This window comes from Acipenser ruthenus, chromosome 14 (genome assembly GCF_902713425.1).
Source record: "Acipenser ruthenus chromosome 14, fAciRut3.2 maternal haplotype, whole genome shotgun sequence".
Classification (NCBI taxonomy): Eukaryota; Metazoa; Chordata; class Actinopteri; order Acipenseriformes; family Acipenseridae; genus Acipenser; species Acipenser ruthenus.
This window is the reverse complement of record NC_081202.1, coordinates 2,344,376-2,358,595: the sequence shown is the minus strand read 5'-3', so window position 1 is coordinate 2,358,595 and position 14,220 is coordinate 2,344,376. Positions and strand designations below refer to the sequence as shown.

The 14,220-nt window shown below is 43.2% G+C and overlaps 1 pseudogene; it reads right to left on the bottom strand.

The window, feature by feature from the left end:
• The window catches only part of LOC117419721 (glycogen [starch] synthase, liver-like), a 29,131-nt pseudogene extending 18,180 nt beyond the window's left edge, over positions 1 to 10,951 (bottom strand).
• Between the last annotated feature and the right edge of the window lie 3,269 nt (positions 10,952 to 14,220).

Below are 14,220 nucleotides of genomic sequence, written 5' to 3'. Positions count from 1 at the left end.
GAACATCACAATGACATGTGTGTAATCTCAGAGCATCTCTGCACACCCTCAGTGCATGCTATGAACATCACAATGACATGTGTGTAATCTCAGAGCATCTCTGCACACCCTCAGTGCATACTATGAACATCACAATGACATGTGTGTAATCTCAGAGCATCTCTGCACACCCTCAGTGCCTGCTATGAACATCACAATGACATGTGTGTAATCTCAGAGCATCTCTGCACACCCTCAGTGCATGCTATGAACATCACAATGACATGTGTGTAATCTCAGAGCATCTCTACACACCCTCAGTGCATACTATGAACATCACAATGACATGTGTGTAATCTCAGAGCATCTCTGCACACCCTCAGTGTATGCTATGAACATCACACAGGTTAGTTTACCTACTTAATTTTTTTTACCACTACACCACTGAAGATCAGGTCCATTAAATATAGATTACCTATTAGATTTCGTAATGATAATGCAAGTTGAATAAAGCCCCAGGGTGGGATAAAACTGCTATTGGTACTTTAGGAACACAGAGAAAATGTTCACACAATTATGAGGACACTTCATTTCTAAGATGGGTTGTATTCAGTTAGCTGTTGAAAACATTGCTGTGGTGTGGCTTTAGGGGAATTGAATTAGTATCAGGATGTGTCATAGGGCAATGGGTTGTAAAGCCATTAGGGGCTTTGTTCCAATAGCATACATCCTTACTGAGTGATACCTAGATGAGCATACTCACCAATTGGAACAAACCTAATGTTGGGTGACAACAAAAATGCTTCAGGGCAAAGGGAAGTGATACAGAAGAGACTGGCCAGCAATTAGGATGAGAACGCTAATGATCAGAGGGGCAGGGAGGCCAAACAAACAAAAAATAACAGCATTGAGAAATCACATGTTATTGTGCTTGAAATCATGTCATAAAAAGACAATTCTTCAGACATGCAAACTTAAACAACAACACCTGTTTCTTTAACTGGGCACTTTGATATGATGAAGAAGAGAGCTTTGCGATCTTGAGAGCCAGCGTCTGTGTATCACTGTGAATGTAATAAACAGGAATAGAACAACTGATGGGAGAATAGCAGACTGTGCCTCCACCGCAGTGTTTTAAATAAGGTTTTGCTGTTTAGCATTGCACATGCAGCAATACAAACGACCTGTAAAAAGCCACTTGAGGTTCCTTTTAATTCTTATGATGACAAAGGTGAATGCATTAGCAGTTTAAACCCCGTTTCTTGGCGATGTTTGCACATCCAGCCTCACCAGATCAATACTTTAGATTTGTATTAGTAATGAACGAGTTTAGTGGGCTAGCTGGCAGGCAATGTGAACGCTGTCTATGCTTATGAATGGCAATCATTTCCCTGGCGTTGGTCACATCCATCAGTACTGCAGTGTACGTGCTGAACAATGACTGCAGCGCGAAAAACATGCAGGGAAAGGGAAGCTGCGAGGCTGAGTGAAATCAGCCCTCAGCTCTCCGATAAGGAAGATTACACTGATTCGCGCTCTCATCTGTTTCATGAAGAGCCCGGGCAGCAGAATTTGAGTTGTGAAATTCGAAAGGGCAGCGTCAGTGACTGCAGAAGTCGACAATCTATTAGTGAATAATTCATCTTGAAACACATCCAAGAGACAGAGACTCGACTGATTAGCGGCATTGAAAAGCACAGTGATGGGCTGGCATGCACCGAGCAAGGCCATAGCTATCCTGTATGTGACACGTGCCAGAACAGCTAACAGTGAAAACAAATGGAAACAGCATCTTTTCAAGCAACCGCGTTCTACAGGACTTTTTCCCAGGAACTTTGAATGAGGTAATGGGTTTGTGGTGATGGAAAATGAAGAAAAACTTTAATGATGTAATACTTGAACACCCTCTTTAGTTTTAGGAATTTAAACAACAACATCAGAGCAATGTTTGATTTGAGAAACTTGGTGAAAACGGTTTCCTAATTTCATATAAATATCTATAACTAGTTTATTCTTCAGTTGTCAGTTTTCTGTTGTTTACTGGTCCTCCCCTTCCTCTCACAGACACAGGGTCCTTACCTGGCCTCCATCCCAGTCTGACAGCATCAGAGACACAGGACCCTTACCTGGCTTCCATCCCAGTCTGACAGCAGCAGAGACACAGGGCCCTTACCTGGCCTCTATCCAAGTCTGACAGCAGAGACACAGGGCCCTTACCTGGCTTCCATTCCAGTCTGACAGCAGAGACACAGGGCCCTTACGTGGCCTCCATCCCAGTCTGACAGCAGAGCAACAGGGCCCTTACCTGGCTTCCATCCCAGTCTGACAGCAGCAGAGACACAGGGCCCTTACCTGGCTTCCATCCCAATCTGACAGCATCAGAGACACAGGGCCCTTACCTGGCCTCCATCCCAGTCTGACAGCAGAGCAACAGGGCCCTTACCTGGCTTCCATCCCAGTCTGACAGCAGCAGAGACACAGGGCCCTTACCTAGCTTCCATCCCAGTCTGACAGCAGCAGAGACACAGGGCCCTTACCTGGCTTTCATCCCAGTCTGACAGCAGCAGAGACACAGGGCCCTTACCTGGCCTCCATCCCAGTCTGACAGCATCAGAGACACAGGGCCCTTACCTGGCTTTCATCCCAGTCTGACAGCAGCAGAGACACAGGGCCCTTACCTGGCCTCCATCCCAGTCTGACAGCAGAGACACAGGACCCTTACCTGGCCTCCATCCCAGTCTGACAGCAGAGACACAGGACCCTTACCTGGCTTCCATCCCAGTCTGACAGCAGCAGAGACACAGGGCCCTTATCTGGCCTCCATCCCAGTCTGACAGCATCAGAGACACAGGACCCTTACCTGGCTTCCATCCCAGTCTGACAGCAGCAGAGACACAGGGCCCTTACCTGGCCTCCATCCCAGTCTGACAGCATCAGAGACACAGGGCCCTTACCTGGCTTCCATCCCAGTCTGACAGCAGCAGAGACACAGGGCCCTTACCTGGCCTCCATCCCAGTCTGACAGCAGCAGAGACACAGGGCCCTTACCTGGCCTCTATCCAAGTCTGACAGCAGAGACACAGGGCCCTTACCTGGCTTCCATCCCAGTCTGACAGCAGCAGAGACACAGGGCCCTTACCTGGCCTCCATCCCAGTCTGACAGCATCAGAGACACAGGGCCCTTACCTGGCTTTCATCCCAGTCTGACAGCAGCATGTGGTCAGCCTCGATGGCAGTGATCTGTGACACTGTGGTGAAGACGTGTGCACAGTGAACAGCAGCCCGTTCCATGCAGTACTGGTGGTATATCTACCTCTCCCTGGCCTCTTTATCAACGTTGAACTGCCCAGGACATGCAGAGGGAAACAGGGGGGCACATTAACAGGTCTCATGGCTGTGGGACTGTGGAGTTTGGCAACTAACACAAATCCACAAATAAAGGTTACTACACATGAGAACCTATCTTTCACATCTCAGGCAACGTGAGGGCAATACTGTGGTGGCACAAAATAAATAGGATTGAATCCTACTTTTTTGCGATTTCTTTGCGCGTCAACTAAGGAATTGAGACATCAGAGAACAGCTTCAGTGCACGTGTCTAAAATGACAAAGGAAAAAAATAACACTTGCTGTGGAAAAATACCCAGAGCTTTATATCAAAGGTCATGGCAATTATAAAATAAAGATGAAAGATAATGTATGGGAGTCAATTTTGAAGGAACTGGATATGCCTGGTACAATATGTATTGCCATATATATTGAAATGCCGTCAGAGAAGACTCCTAATTTCCACATCATGTTGATTAATATGTACCAGTCTTATCATAGTCTTGTCAGTTGCAATGTAATAGTTTTATATTTGTTTTGGAGTGAAACTGAGCCCATATAAAAATATGTAAAAAAAAAAAAAAAAGTATATACATAGGCTTTGGGATCTGGCAGTTTTCCAATTTGTAGCATCGCGTCTGTGTCGCTTCAGGTGTGTGTGGTCATGTCACTGCTTCAGGTGTGTGTGGTCATGTCACTGCTTCAGGTGTGTGTGGTCATGTCACTGCTTCAGGTGTGTGTGGTCATGTCACTGCTTCAGGTGTGTGTGGTCATGTCACTGCTTCAGGTGTGTGTGGTCATGTCACTGCTTCAGGTGTGTGTGGTCATGTCACTGCTTCAGGTGTGTGTGGTCATGTCACTGCTTCAGGTGTGTGTGGTCATGTCACTGCTTCAAGTGTGTGTGGTCATGTCACTGCTTCAGGTGTGTGTGGTCATGTCACTGCTTCAGGTGTGTGTGGTCATGTCACTGCTTCAGGTGTGTGTGGTCATGTCACTGCTTCAGGTGTGTGTGGTCATGTCACTGCTTCAGGTGTGTGTGGTCATGTCACTGCTTCAGGTGTGTGTGGTCATGTCACTGCTTCAGGTGTGTGTGGTCATGTCACTGCTTCAAGTGTGTGTGGTCATGTCACTGCTTCAAGTGTGTGTGGTCATGTCACTGCTTCAGGTGTGTGTGGTCATGTCACTGCTTCAGGTGTGTGTGGTCATGTCACTGCTTCAGGTGTGTGTGGTCATGTCACTGCTTCAGGTGTGTGTGGTCATGTCACTGCTTCAGGTGTGTGTGGTCATGTCACTGCTTCAGGTGTGTGTGGTCATGTCACTGCTTCAGGTGTGTGTGGTCATGTCACTGCTTCAAGTGTGTGTGGTCATGTCACTGCTTCAGGTGTGTGTGGTCATGTCACTGCTTCAGGTGTGTGTGGTCATGTCACTGCTTCAGGTGTGTGTGGTCATGTCACTGCTTCAGGTGTGTGTGGTCATGTCACTGCTTCAGGTGTGTGTGGTCATGTCACTGCTTCAGGTGTGTGTGGTCATGTCACTGCTTCAGGTGTGTGTGGTCATGTCACTGCTTCAAGTGTGTGGTCATGTCACTGCTTCAGGTGTGTGTGGTCATGTCACTGCTTCAAGTGTGTGGTCATGTCACTGCTTCAGGTGTGTGTGGTCATATCACTGCTTCAGGTGTGTGTGGTCATGTCACTGCTTCAGGTGTGTGTGGTCATATCACTGCTTCAGGTGTGTGTGGTCATGTCACTGCTTCAGGTGTGTGTGGTCATGTCACTGCTTCAAGTGTGTGGTCATGTCACTGCTTCAGGTGTGTGTGGTCATGTCACTGCTTCAGGTGTGTGTGGTCATGTCACTGCTTCAAGTGTGTGGTCATGTCACTGCTTCAGGTGTGTGTGGTCATATCACTGCTTCAGGTGTGTGTGGTCATGTCACTGCTTCAGGTGTGTGTGGTCATGTCACTGCTTCAAGTGTGTGGTCATGTCACTGCTTCAGGTGTGTGTGGTCATATCACTGCTTCAGGTGTGTGTGGTCATGTCACTGCTTCAGGTGTGTGTGGTCATGTCACTGCTTCAAGTGTGTGGTCATGTCACTGCTTCAGGTGTGTGTGGTCATATCACTGCTTCAGGTGTGTGTGGTCATGTCACTGCTTCAGGTGTGTGTGGTCATGTCACTGCTTCAAGTGTGTGGTCATGTCACTGCTTCAGGTGTGTGTGGTCATATCACTGCTTCAGGTGTGTGTGGTCATGTCACTGCTTCAGGTGTGTGTGGTCATGTCACTGCTTCAAGTGTGTGGTCATGTCACTGCTTCAGGTGTGTGTGGTCATATCACTGCTTCAGGTGTGTGTGGTCATGTCACTGCTTCAGGTGTGTGTGGTCATGTCACTGCTTCAAGTGTGTGGTCATGTCACTGCTTCAGGTGTGTGTGGTCATATCACTGCTTCAGGTGTGTGTGGTCATGTCACTGCTTCAGGTGTGTGTGGTCATGTCACTGCTTCAAGTGTGTGGTCATGTCACTGCTTCAGGTGTGTGTGGTCATGTCACTGCTTCAGGTGTGTGTGGTCATGTCACTGCTTCAGGTGTGTGTGGTCATGTCATTTTGTTAGCTGCTGTACAATCACTTTAACATTTGGTATAACCTGCAGGTCTCTTTGGGTGATAGTGCCACATTGAATACCTTACTAAGACACTGTGATTAAACTTTAGTGTAAAAGGTTAAACATCATACATTGTACAGAGAGTCCTGGCTTGTCTTGCACATCACCCATCTTACTTGATTCCACCAGAGCTTGTTCAATATCAACCCCACTTCACTATCTGTATCATGTAACAATTGCAAATCAGCAATCAGCTTAACAACTGGCCTTTGGCTCAGACTGACCTTTTTGCAGAAAAAGAGGGTCTCACAAGGCTTTCTGATCTCTTTGTAAATGTTACTGTTAGACAGGGAACATTTAGAGCAGCAGCAAATAACTTGTCTAGAGGAGCGAGCTCCACTTCTTGGCATTATTCGGCATGGTCCTAGCCTATAAATGTCAGACTGCCTTGTTATACAGGGAAATGTTAACTCCCTTTGCAGGATGGAATGCAATATGCGTATGAAACTATTGCTTCAAATGTCACGAGTACAAAAAACCAAAGAATTGAGGCACTGACAGGAGTTATAAGCAAACAAAGCAATTACAGGTAGCCTACGATGTGCTGATTTCAGAATTGGGAATCACATTCACAATAGGAGAATTAAAGCTGTATAAAAAGTGTATTATTATAAAGCATAACCGACACAGGCCACAGTCCTTACACAGACTGCACCTGTTATCTCGAGCCACATTGATGTGGATACAATGGAGTCTGTACACATCCTGAACAGAGCTATGAAAGCCGAAGCACTACGAGACACTGAAAAAGGTGCAATCGAAAACAGACTGGTAATTTCAGAATTCAACACACATGACTGAAAAGCCTGGGCTCATATCCCCTGTATAATGCACACACTGTAAAATACACACTAGCCACTGTTTAGAATGTGCAGGGAGCTACATGGTCCTAGCCACTGTTTAGAATGTGCAGGGAGCTACCTGGTCCTAGCCACTGTTTAGAATGTGCAAGGAGCTACCTGGTCCTAGCCACTGTTTAGAATGTGCAAGGAGCTACCTGGTCCTAGCCACTGTTTAGAATGTGCAGGGAGCTACCTGGTCCTAGCCACTGTTTAGAATGTGCAAGGAGCTACCTGGTCCTAGCCACTGTTTAGAATGTGCAAGGAGCTACCTGGTCCTAGCCACTGTTTAGAATGTGCAGGGAGCTACCTGGTCCTAGCCACTGTTTAGAATGTGCAGGGAGCTACCTGGTCCTAGCCACTGTTTAGAATGTGCAAGGAGCTACCTGGTCCTAGCCACTGTTTAGAATGTGCACGGAGCTACCTGGTCCTAGCCACTGTTTAGAATGTGCAGGGAGCTACCTGGTCCTAGCCACTGTTTAGTCCATTCTGTAATTTATTTGGTCAGTCATTCTAGAATGCTATTACCCGATTATAATGCGCACTCTGCAGCCTGTGTAGCAAGCAGAATTTAAAATGCGTAAAAGAGTTACACATTATATAATAAGATGATGGTCACACTGTTTGTGCGACCTGTTGTTCTAAGATTACCTTGTCCAGGTTGTTGTAGAAATCAGCATTGCCGGTACACAGGTGAAGATGGTCGCTATGGGCAGCTTGCGGGAGCGGCACAGTATTAGCCCGGCTCCCGCCTGCCACTCGTGGAAATGGGCAATGATGCTCGGTGTCCCTTGAAACTGATCTGTGAGCTGGAGAAGAGGATTTCCTGTATGAAAATCTGTACCCAGACACTCACAGAAACCAAAAAAAAAAAATACAATAAAACTCCAGTAACAGAAATATCTCACCAGGGTGGACTGCTTAATATCGTTCAATCCAAAAATACTAAAAACAAAAGCATCACCCACGGAGGCGTAACAGGGCAGAGGCTGGGCGTGAACTGAACCTCAGACTGCAAGCAAGTGTCTTAACCACTATGCAAAAGAGCCAGGCTCGTCTGCATTCATGGTGTAAGAGCTTTCAACCTCACCTCATCTCACTGACAGGGGATAGAATCCGTCACACAGCAGTGCCCGTTACAGAGACGTGCAGCTTTTAGATGAAGGGCTAATAGAATGGTAAAGGGTTACAGAACACCGTGCAGTGATTACAAACCCCATTCCTTTACCTTCGCTGCATCCCTTGTTGTCTGTATTACAACAATAGATTTATTGACATCATCCTGATTGTTTTGATATTTGTATTCTCAGATCATGGGTTGTAAGTTACATGGGGAATACATTCCCCAGGAGACCTGTCATTTCTCTTCAAAGCCTCTTAGTGTGCTCAGCCCCCCAGTGTTCTTCAGTCATTGAAGAATGCCATTACCCTCAGATAGGTTTACCATGGTATATTTGCACAGTAAATTTGCATTTAACCATACTTTCCCATGCTTATACTATTGTGCTTTCCCATGATTACAAATACTTTACCATGCTTTAACACGCTTTCAATGTGCCTTTACTGTGCTTTTATACACTGTTTTTAAAGCAGTACACTTTACAGGGCTATAAAGCAGTTTATAAAGCATGTTTTGATTGAATCTACCCTCTAGAGAGATGGTCACACTAGAGGAGGATCTACAGATCCAGATATTCATGTGCGCTAGTCTCGATTTCTACCTGACTACAGGAAAGTGTAAATCCTCTTTGCATGCATACCTAAAGAACCATGCTGTTAGGGACCCGAAGAGTAAGGAGTCAGTAGCTTCTCTATCGTGAAAGGGAAGCCCAATGCCTGCCACATCCCAGAATTCCCCTTTCCAGCGGTCCAGGTTCCAAGCAGCGGCACCGATGTCAAACAGGACTACGTACGGACTGCCTTCAATTAACCACCGGCCGAAATACACCTGAACAGCAAACACAGGAGCGTTAGAGTCACAACGCACAACCTATAAGGAACCGCTGAATCAGGGAGACAAACGTTTCAGTAATGCCTTCATCAGTGTAATTCATGATACGTCAACGTGATTAGTTTATTAAAATATATTCACAAAGTTGAACAAGAGCTAACATAGCACTGAGCCTTACTGGAGTAAACATTAAAGCGATCTGCATTGTGTTTTGTAAAATCCTCTGAGGGTAAATCTGTATTTTAGTAGAAACCAGACTAGCTTGCAGGTTTACAATGCCACTGCTGTTCCTACAAACCTCTGTGCTGAATCACATTAACATGGTGATTCTCATTGTGTGCATTGTCTTTTACTGCTGTTCACTTTCTGTATGGAGTCGAGGACAAAGGGGATTCTTCATACAGACCAAAAATACAATTGGAAAAGTAATGTCCCTATATTTGCATGAACATGGACTTCACCATCTCCTGCTGCGATTCAAAGAAATAAGAAGAAATCACTGCAGTACACTTGCATGAAAATTGGATTCAGTTTATATTGAAATACATATTTGTCTGCCCAAAAATTAAAATTTTTTAATAACTTTCTATATATAAAAGCAATGAATGATAACAAAAAGGCCTGCAGTGTTACCTGTGTTTGCAGAGAATCTTTAAAAGCAACGCTACTCTGCCCCCTGCTGGAATAAAGTGTAATCTAGATCTGAATAAAGTCTATTCTAGTGTAATCTAGATCTGTGAGAACACAAATAAGCATGTATAGGAGCTTTTCATATATCTGAAGAAAAATCCAAAAGTTACGCTACATAGAGACCTTGACCAGTTATCTGAAAGACATTACAAATATAGCAAATAAATAAACAAGGTATGTGCCTCCTCACAACTCCATAGTTTCAAGTCATAGTACTGTATCCATCTATTCACAAATGTAAAGCAGAAAAACAATATTATCCACTGTAGATGTGTCTAGAATTAAGCCGTTGCTTAAAAAACAAGTATTGTATTCTTCTTTTGGTTCAAAATCACTTTGCATTTCAATGTAATATCATGTCTTAGAGCCGGTCTGAGCTTACAGAGCTGTGTTAGGCTTCTGAGTTTTAAAGAGACAATGTAATATTTCAGAACCATACCGAGTTGGTCTTTAATATGTGTGCTCATTTATAGTGCTTGTGTATAGATACTTGTATAGATACTTGGCACACAGTGTGCTTGCTATAAGTTCACTGACCCCACCACTAAAGACTGTCCTCTGACACGACCTCTGTTCAGGGGAGGCAGAAGCAGAGCGCATTGTAGCTGCAGCAGTGCCTATCTAATTGAATGAATGGGTGAGGAAACAATAGGTAGTAAACACTGCACAATATATGTGGCTGTGCAGTACTTACTGTGCACAGCATGGCTAGCCATGCCTTGAAAAGCCTTGAAAACGGGTTACTCGTTATGTCTTACACTGAGTTTTCCTTTTTGACTGCTTAAGATCCCAAACTGTTCACATGTCCAGACCTATCAATTAGGGGGAGCTGTGCAGATAAACAAAATATTAATAATAATTTAAATGACAGCAACACATTGTAACCTGCAGCACATTGTCTCCCGGTTCTGTGGTAAAATGCAATCCAGCTTTAGGTATTATAAGTAAGGCACAACCAAACTTACCATGTATAGGGTCCCCATCCCCAAGCTCCAGTTACATGAGCTTTTCACAACTGCTCCACAAACAGTTACTTGACAGTTGTTATGAATGAACTAAATCTCCTAGCTGCCTTACTGAACCTTATTAAACGTTGTCTGGATCCATTTCAAATAATACTGATGAGTGTCAACAACAATACATTAAGCCAGGATGAACAGCTGTCATGAGAAAAGAAGGAAAGTGTAGAAAGTGTACCGAGTCCCAGCTTCATCATTACAGTCAAGGGGATTGCTGTACGGTTAGAGTTAGGGTTACCAGCTTCATCATTACAGTCAAGGGGATTGCTGTACGGTTAGAGTTAGGGTTACCAGCTTCATCATTACAGTCAAGGGGATTGCTGTACGGTTAGGGTTAGGGTTACCAGCTTCATCATTACAGTCAAGGGGATTGCTGTACTGTTAAGGTTAGGGTTAGGGTTAGGGTTACCAGCTTCATCATTACAGTCAAGGGGATTGCTGTACGGTTAGGGTTAGGGTTAGGGTTAGGGTTAGGGTTACCACCTTCATCATTATGGTCAATGGGATTGCTGTACGGCTTGTCATCATGCAGCTTTGAAAATACAGGGTCGTGGGTTCAATCCCAGGTGTGGGACACTGCTGCTGTACCCTTGAACAAGGTACTTTACCTAGATTGCTCCAGTAAAAACCCAACTGTATAAATGGGTAATTGTGTGTAAAAATAAAGTGTAAAAAATAATGTAATTGTATGTAAAAATAATGTGATATCTTGTAACAATTGTAAGTCGCCCTGGATAAGGGCGCCTGCTAAGAAATAAATAATAATAATAATAATAATAATAATAATAATAATAATAATAATAATAATAATAATAATAATAATAATAATAACAACAAAGCTAAAGACTTGTACTGCATGCTGTCATTTACTCCCAGTATTTAAAGTGTACATGATAGCATTAATCTGTTACAGATGTAATGCTACCAGACAGTTAATTAGATGAACCTAAACTAAAATAATGTACAATGACTGATACGCTTCCTTCACAGCTCGTATCAAAGGTAAGCTGCCTAAAAGGTTGAGCCTGCTGACCTTGAGAAGTGTGACAGCCCCATGCCATGAGAAACAGCACACTGCTGACAAGGGGTCATGAGAAACAGCACACTGCTGACAGGGGGTCATGAGAAACAGCACACTGCTGACAGTGGGATCACCATGACAGACACTGATTCGAGAAGGCTGTAAGCTGTATATATTGTTCTGGATGGATAAGTAGCCTTCACTCATTGATCACAGCATCCAGTTTCTTCAAGAGGTTGGACCTACAAAGTCATTCCATTCATCTTTCATGTTGTGCACTTCCCTTTGCTACGTATCTCTCCCAGTGTGCAGTGTTGAAAGAAACACATGTTGTAGCAGACATGTATTTTCATTTTAAATCATGACATCTGGGACTACAGCAGGTTAAAGAAGGTTCTGTGCCTTGCTCTCTGAGTGTCTGTTACTGCTTCACTTCCTAGGTCAATTCACCTTTGTCTTCTGGGTCAAAGCATGTTACTGACTGAAAGCATGTTAGTTAATAGGGGAAGCAACTAGCTGGTTAATGGCAAGAAAGCAGGCATGGAAGGGGTGTGGACAATTCCACTGTCCAGGCGAAATGACCAAAGAACTGCAACACTGCCTAAAAGCAAACTGAGATTACGCACTGTAGTGTAGTACCAGCTATCAGGGTTCAAATGAAAATACATGCTTACTGTACCATGTGTAAATACATGCTTACTGTACCATGTGTAAATACATGCTTACTGTACCATGTGTAAATACATGCTTACTGTACCATGTGTTTCTTTGCACATTTGAGATATAATATTATTTTGTTAGCCATGCACACTTTCAGGGAGGTTGGTGGTTGAACTCTGCAGAATGGCTCATGTGTTTTGAAGCATCAGTAAATTGTGCAGTCTTGGTACAGAAGCAGCTGTCAAGCAAAAGTCTACTGCAAAGTCCATTGGCTGTGCTGTTACTGCTGTTTGTCATCTTGATTGAGCCTTAAACAGGGAGATGCAGCTTTTAGATATTACAGAATACATGTCAGGGAGTCGTAACAAATCAATCAGTCACTTGCATTTGTATACGCTGAGCATCTAAAACGCTGCTTTGGTGCTATTTGGGGTGTGCAAGTTCTGCATTCAGAGATACTGCAGCTGAAGTGATCCCCTGTTCAGAAGCTGTATGTTGCTAGCAGGGCTTGCCTAAGAAATAGTTTACACTACAATTCAAAATACCTGTTCTTGATGAAGCATTCCTGAGACAAACCCATGCTTTTGAAATCAGGCAAGTCCTTCTTCTAAGTGGGGTCTGTATCATGATGAAGCATTCCTGAGACAAACCCATGCTTTTGAAATCAGGCAAGTCCTTTTTCTAAGTGGGGTCTGTATCATGATGAAGCATTCCTGAGACTCAAACCCATGCTTTTGAAATCAGGCAAGTCCTTCTTCTAAGTGGGGTCTGTATCATGATGAAGCATTCCTGAGACTCAAACCCATGCTTTTGAAATCAGGGAAGTCCTTCTTCTAAGTGGGGTCTCTCTCCTGATGCCATTGTCAAAGTGTTTCTTCAATTCTTTAATTAACTCCTATTTTTTAAAGGAGAAAAAACATGTTAATAATGTTACATAATGAGATGCAAAAACACCTTGAGAATGCGGAAGAGAACTTGAAATATATAACATACAGTAGTTGTTTGGGTTTAGTTTTGTAAAACTGACAGAAGTTTTACCTCTTTCCAAAAATAAGACTTCATTAAGGACAGTAAGTTAAATGTATGCCTTTGTCAATGCTTTGAGGTAAAACTAAGCCAAGCAGACAAACGCCTAGGCCAATGTCTTCATCAGACACAGATGTTATAGTGATAGCAGTGTATTTACTAAGATAACTGGGTAACACTTTACATGGTGTCTTTAATTACTGTGCATTTACATAGTAGTTACTTAGTTAATACATATGTACTTACACACAAGTACAATGGTATTATGCATAGTTACAATGTATTTAATGTGGAAATATTTTTATACAATATATAAGCCTAACACTAACCCTAACCCTAACCCTTTTCTGATACAATATCCTGCAAAAAGATTTGCACATGAAGTACATTGTATCTATGCATAATAACACTGTAATTATGTGTAAGTACACATGTATTTACTAAATAACTACTATGTAAGCACACAGTAATTATAGACTCTTAATGTAAAGTGTTTCTGCTAAACTGTATGAAAACTACCCTCTTCAGGAATAATGTGTCTTCCTGTCACAGGCTGTCAATTTACTGGTAGTTAGCATCGACGTTCCTGGAGAATTTGACAACATGCATTCTGGCTTCTTTTGCCACAGAGAAGAGAAGTTTAATGAACTGCCAAATAGCATCTGCTTAATCAAAACAGTGAGTCAAAACTTAGAAACAAGACTGCTTTAAACTTGACGTTTGGTGCCACCTGTTGGTAAATTTTATAATTAGAGAAACTGTATTACAAATAAAACCCCCAAGTGCAGTACAAAAAAAACAAATAAAAACCGTCGCCTGTATTGAATTCTCTGTTTAAACATATCGGCTATATTGAATCCTCTTTTTAAACATATTGCCTATATGAATCCTCTGTTTAAACATATCGATGGTATTGAATCCTCTGTTTAAACATATCGATTGTATTGAATTCTCTGTTTAAACATATCGGCTATATTGAATCCTCTTTTTAAACATATTGCCTATATGAATCCTCTGTTTAAACATATCGATGGTATTGAATCCTCTGTTTAAA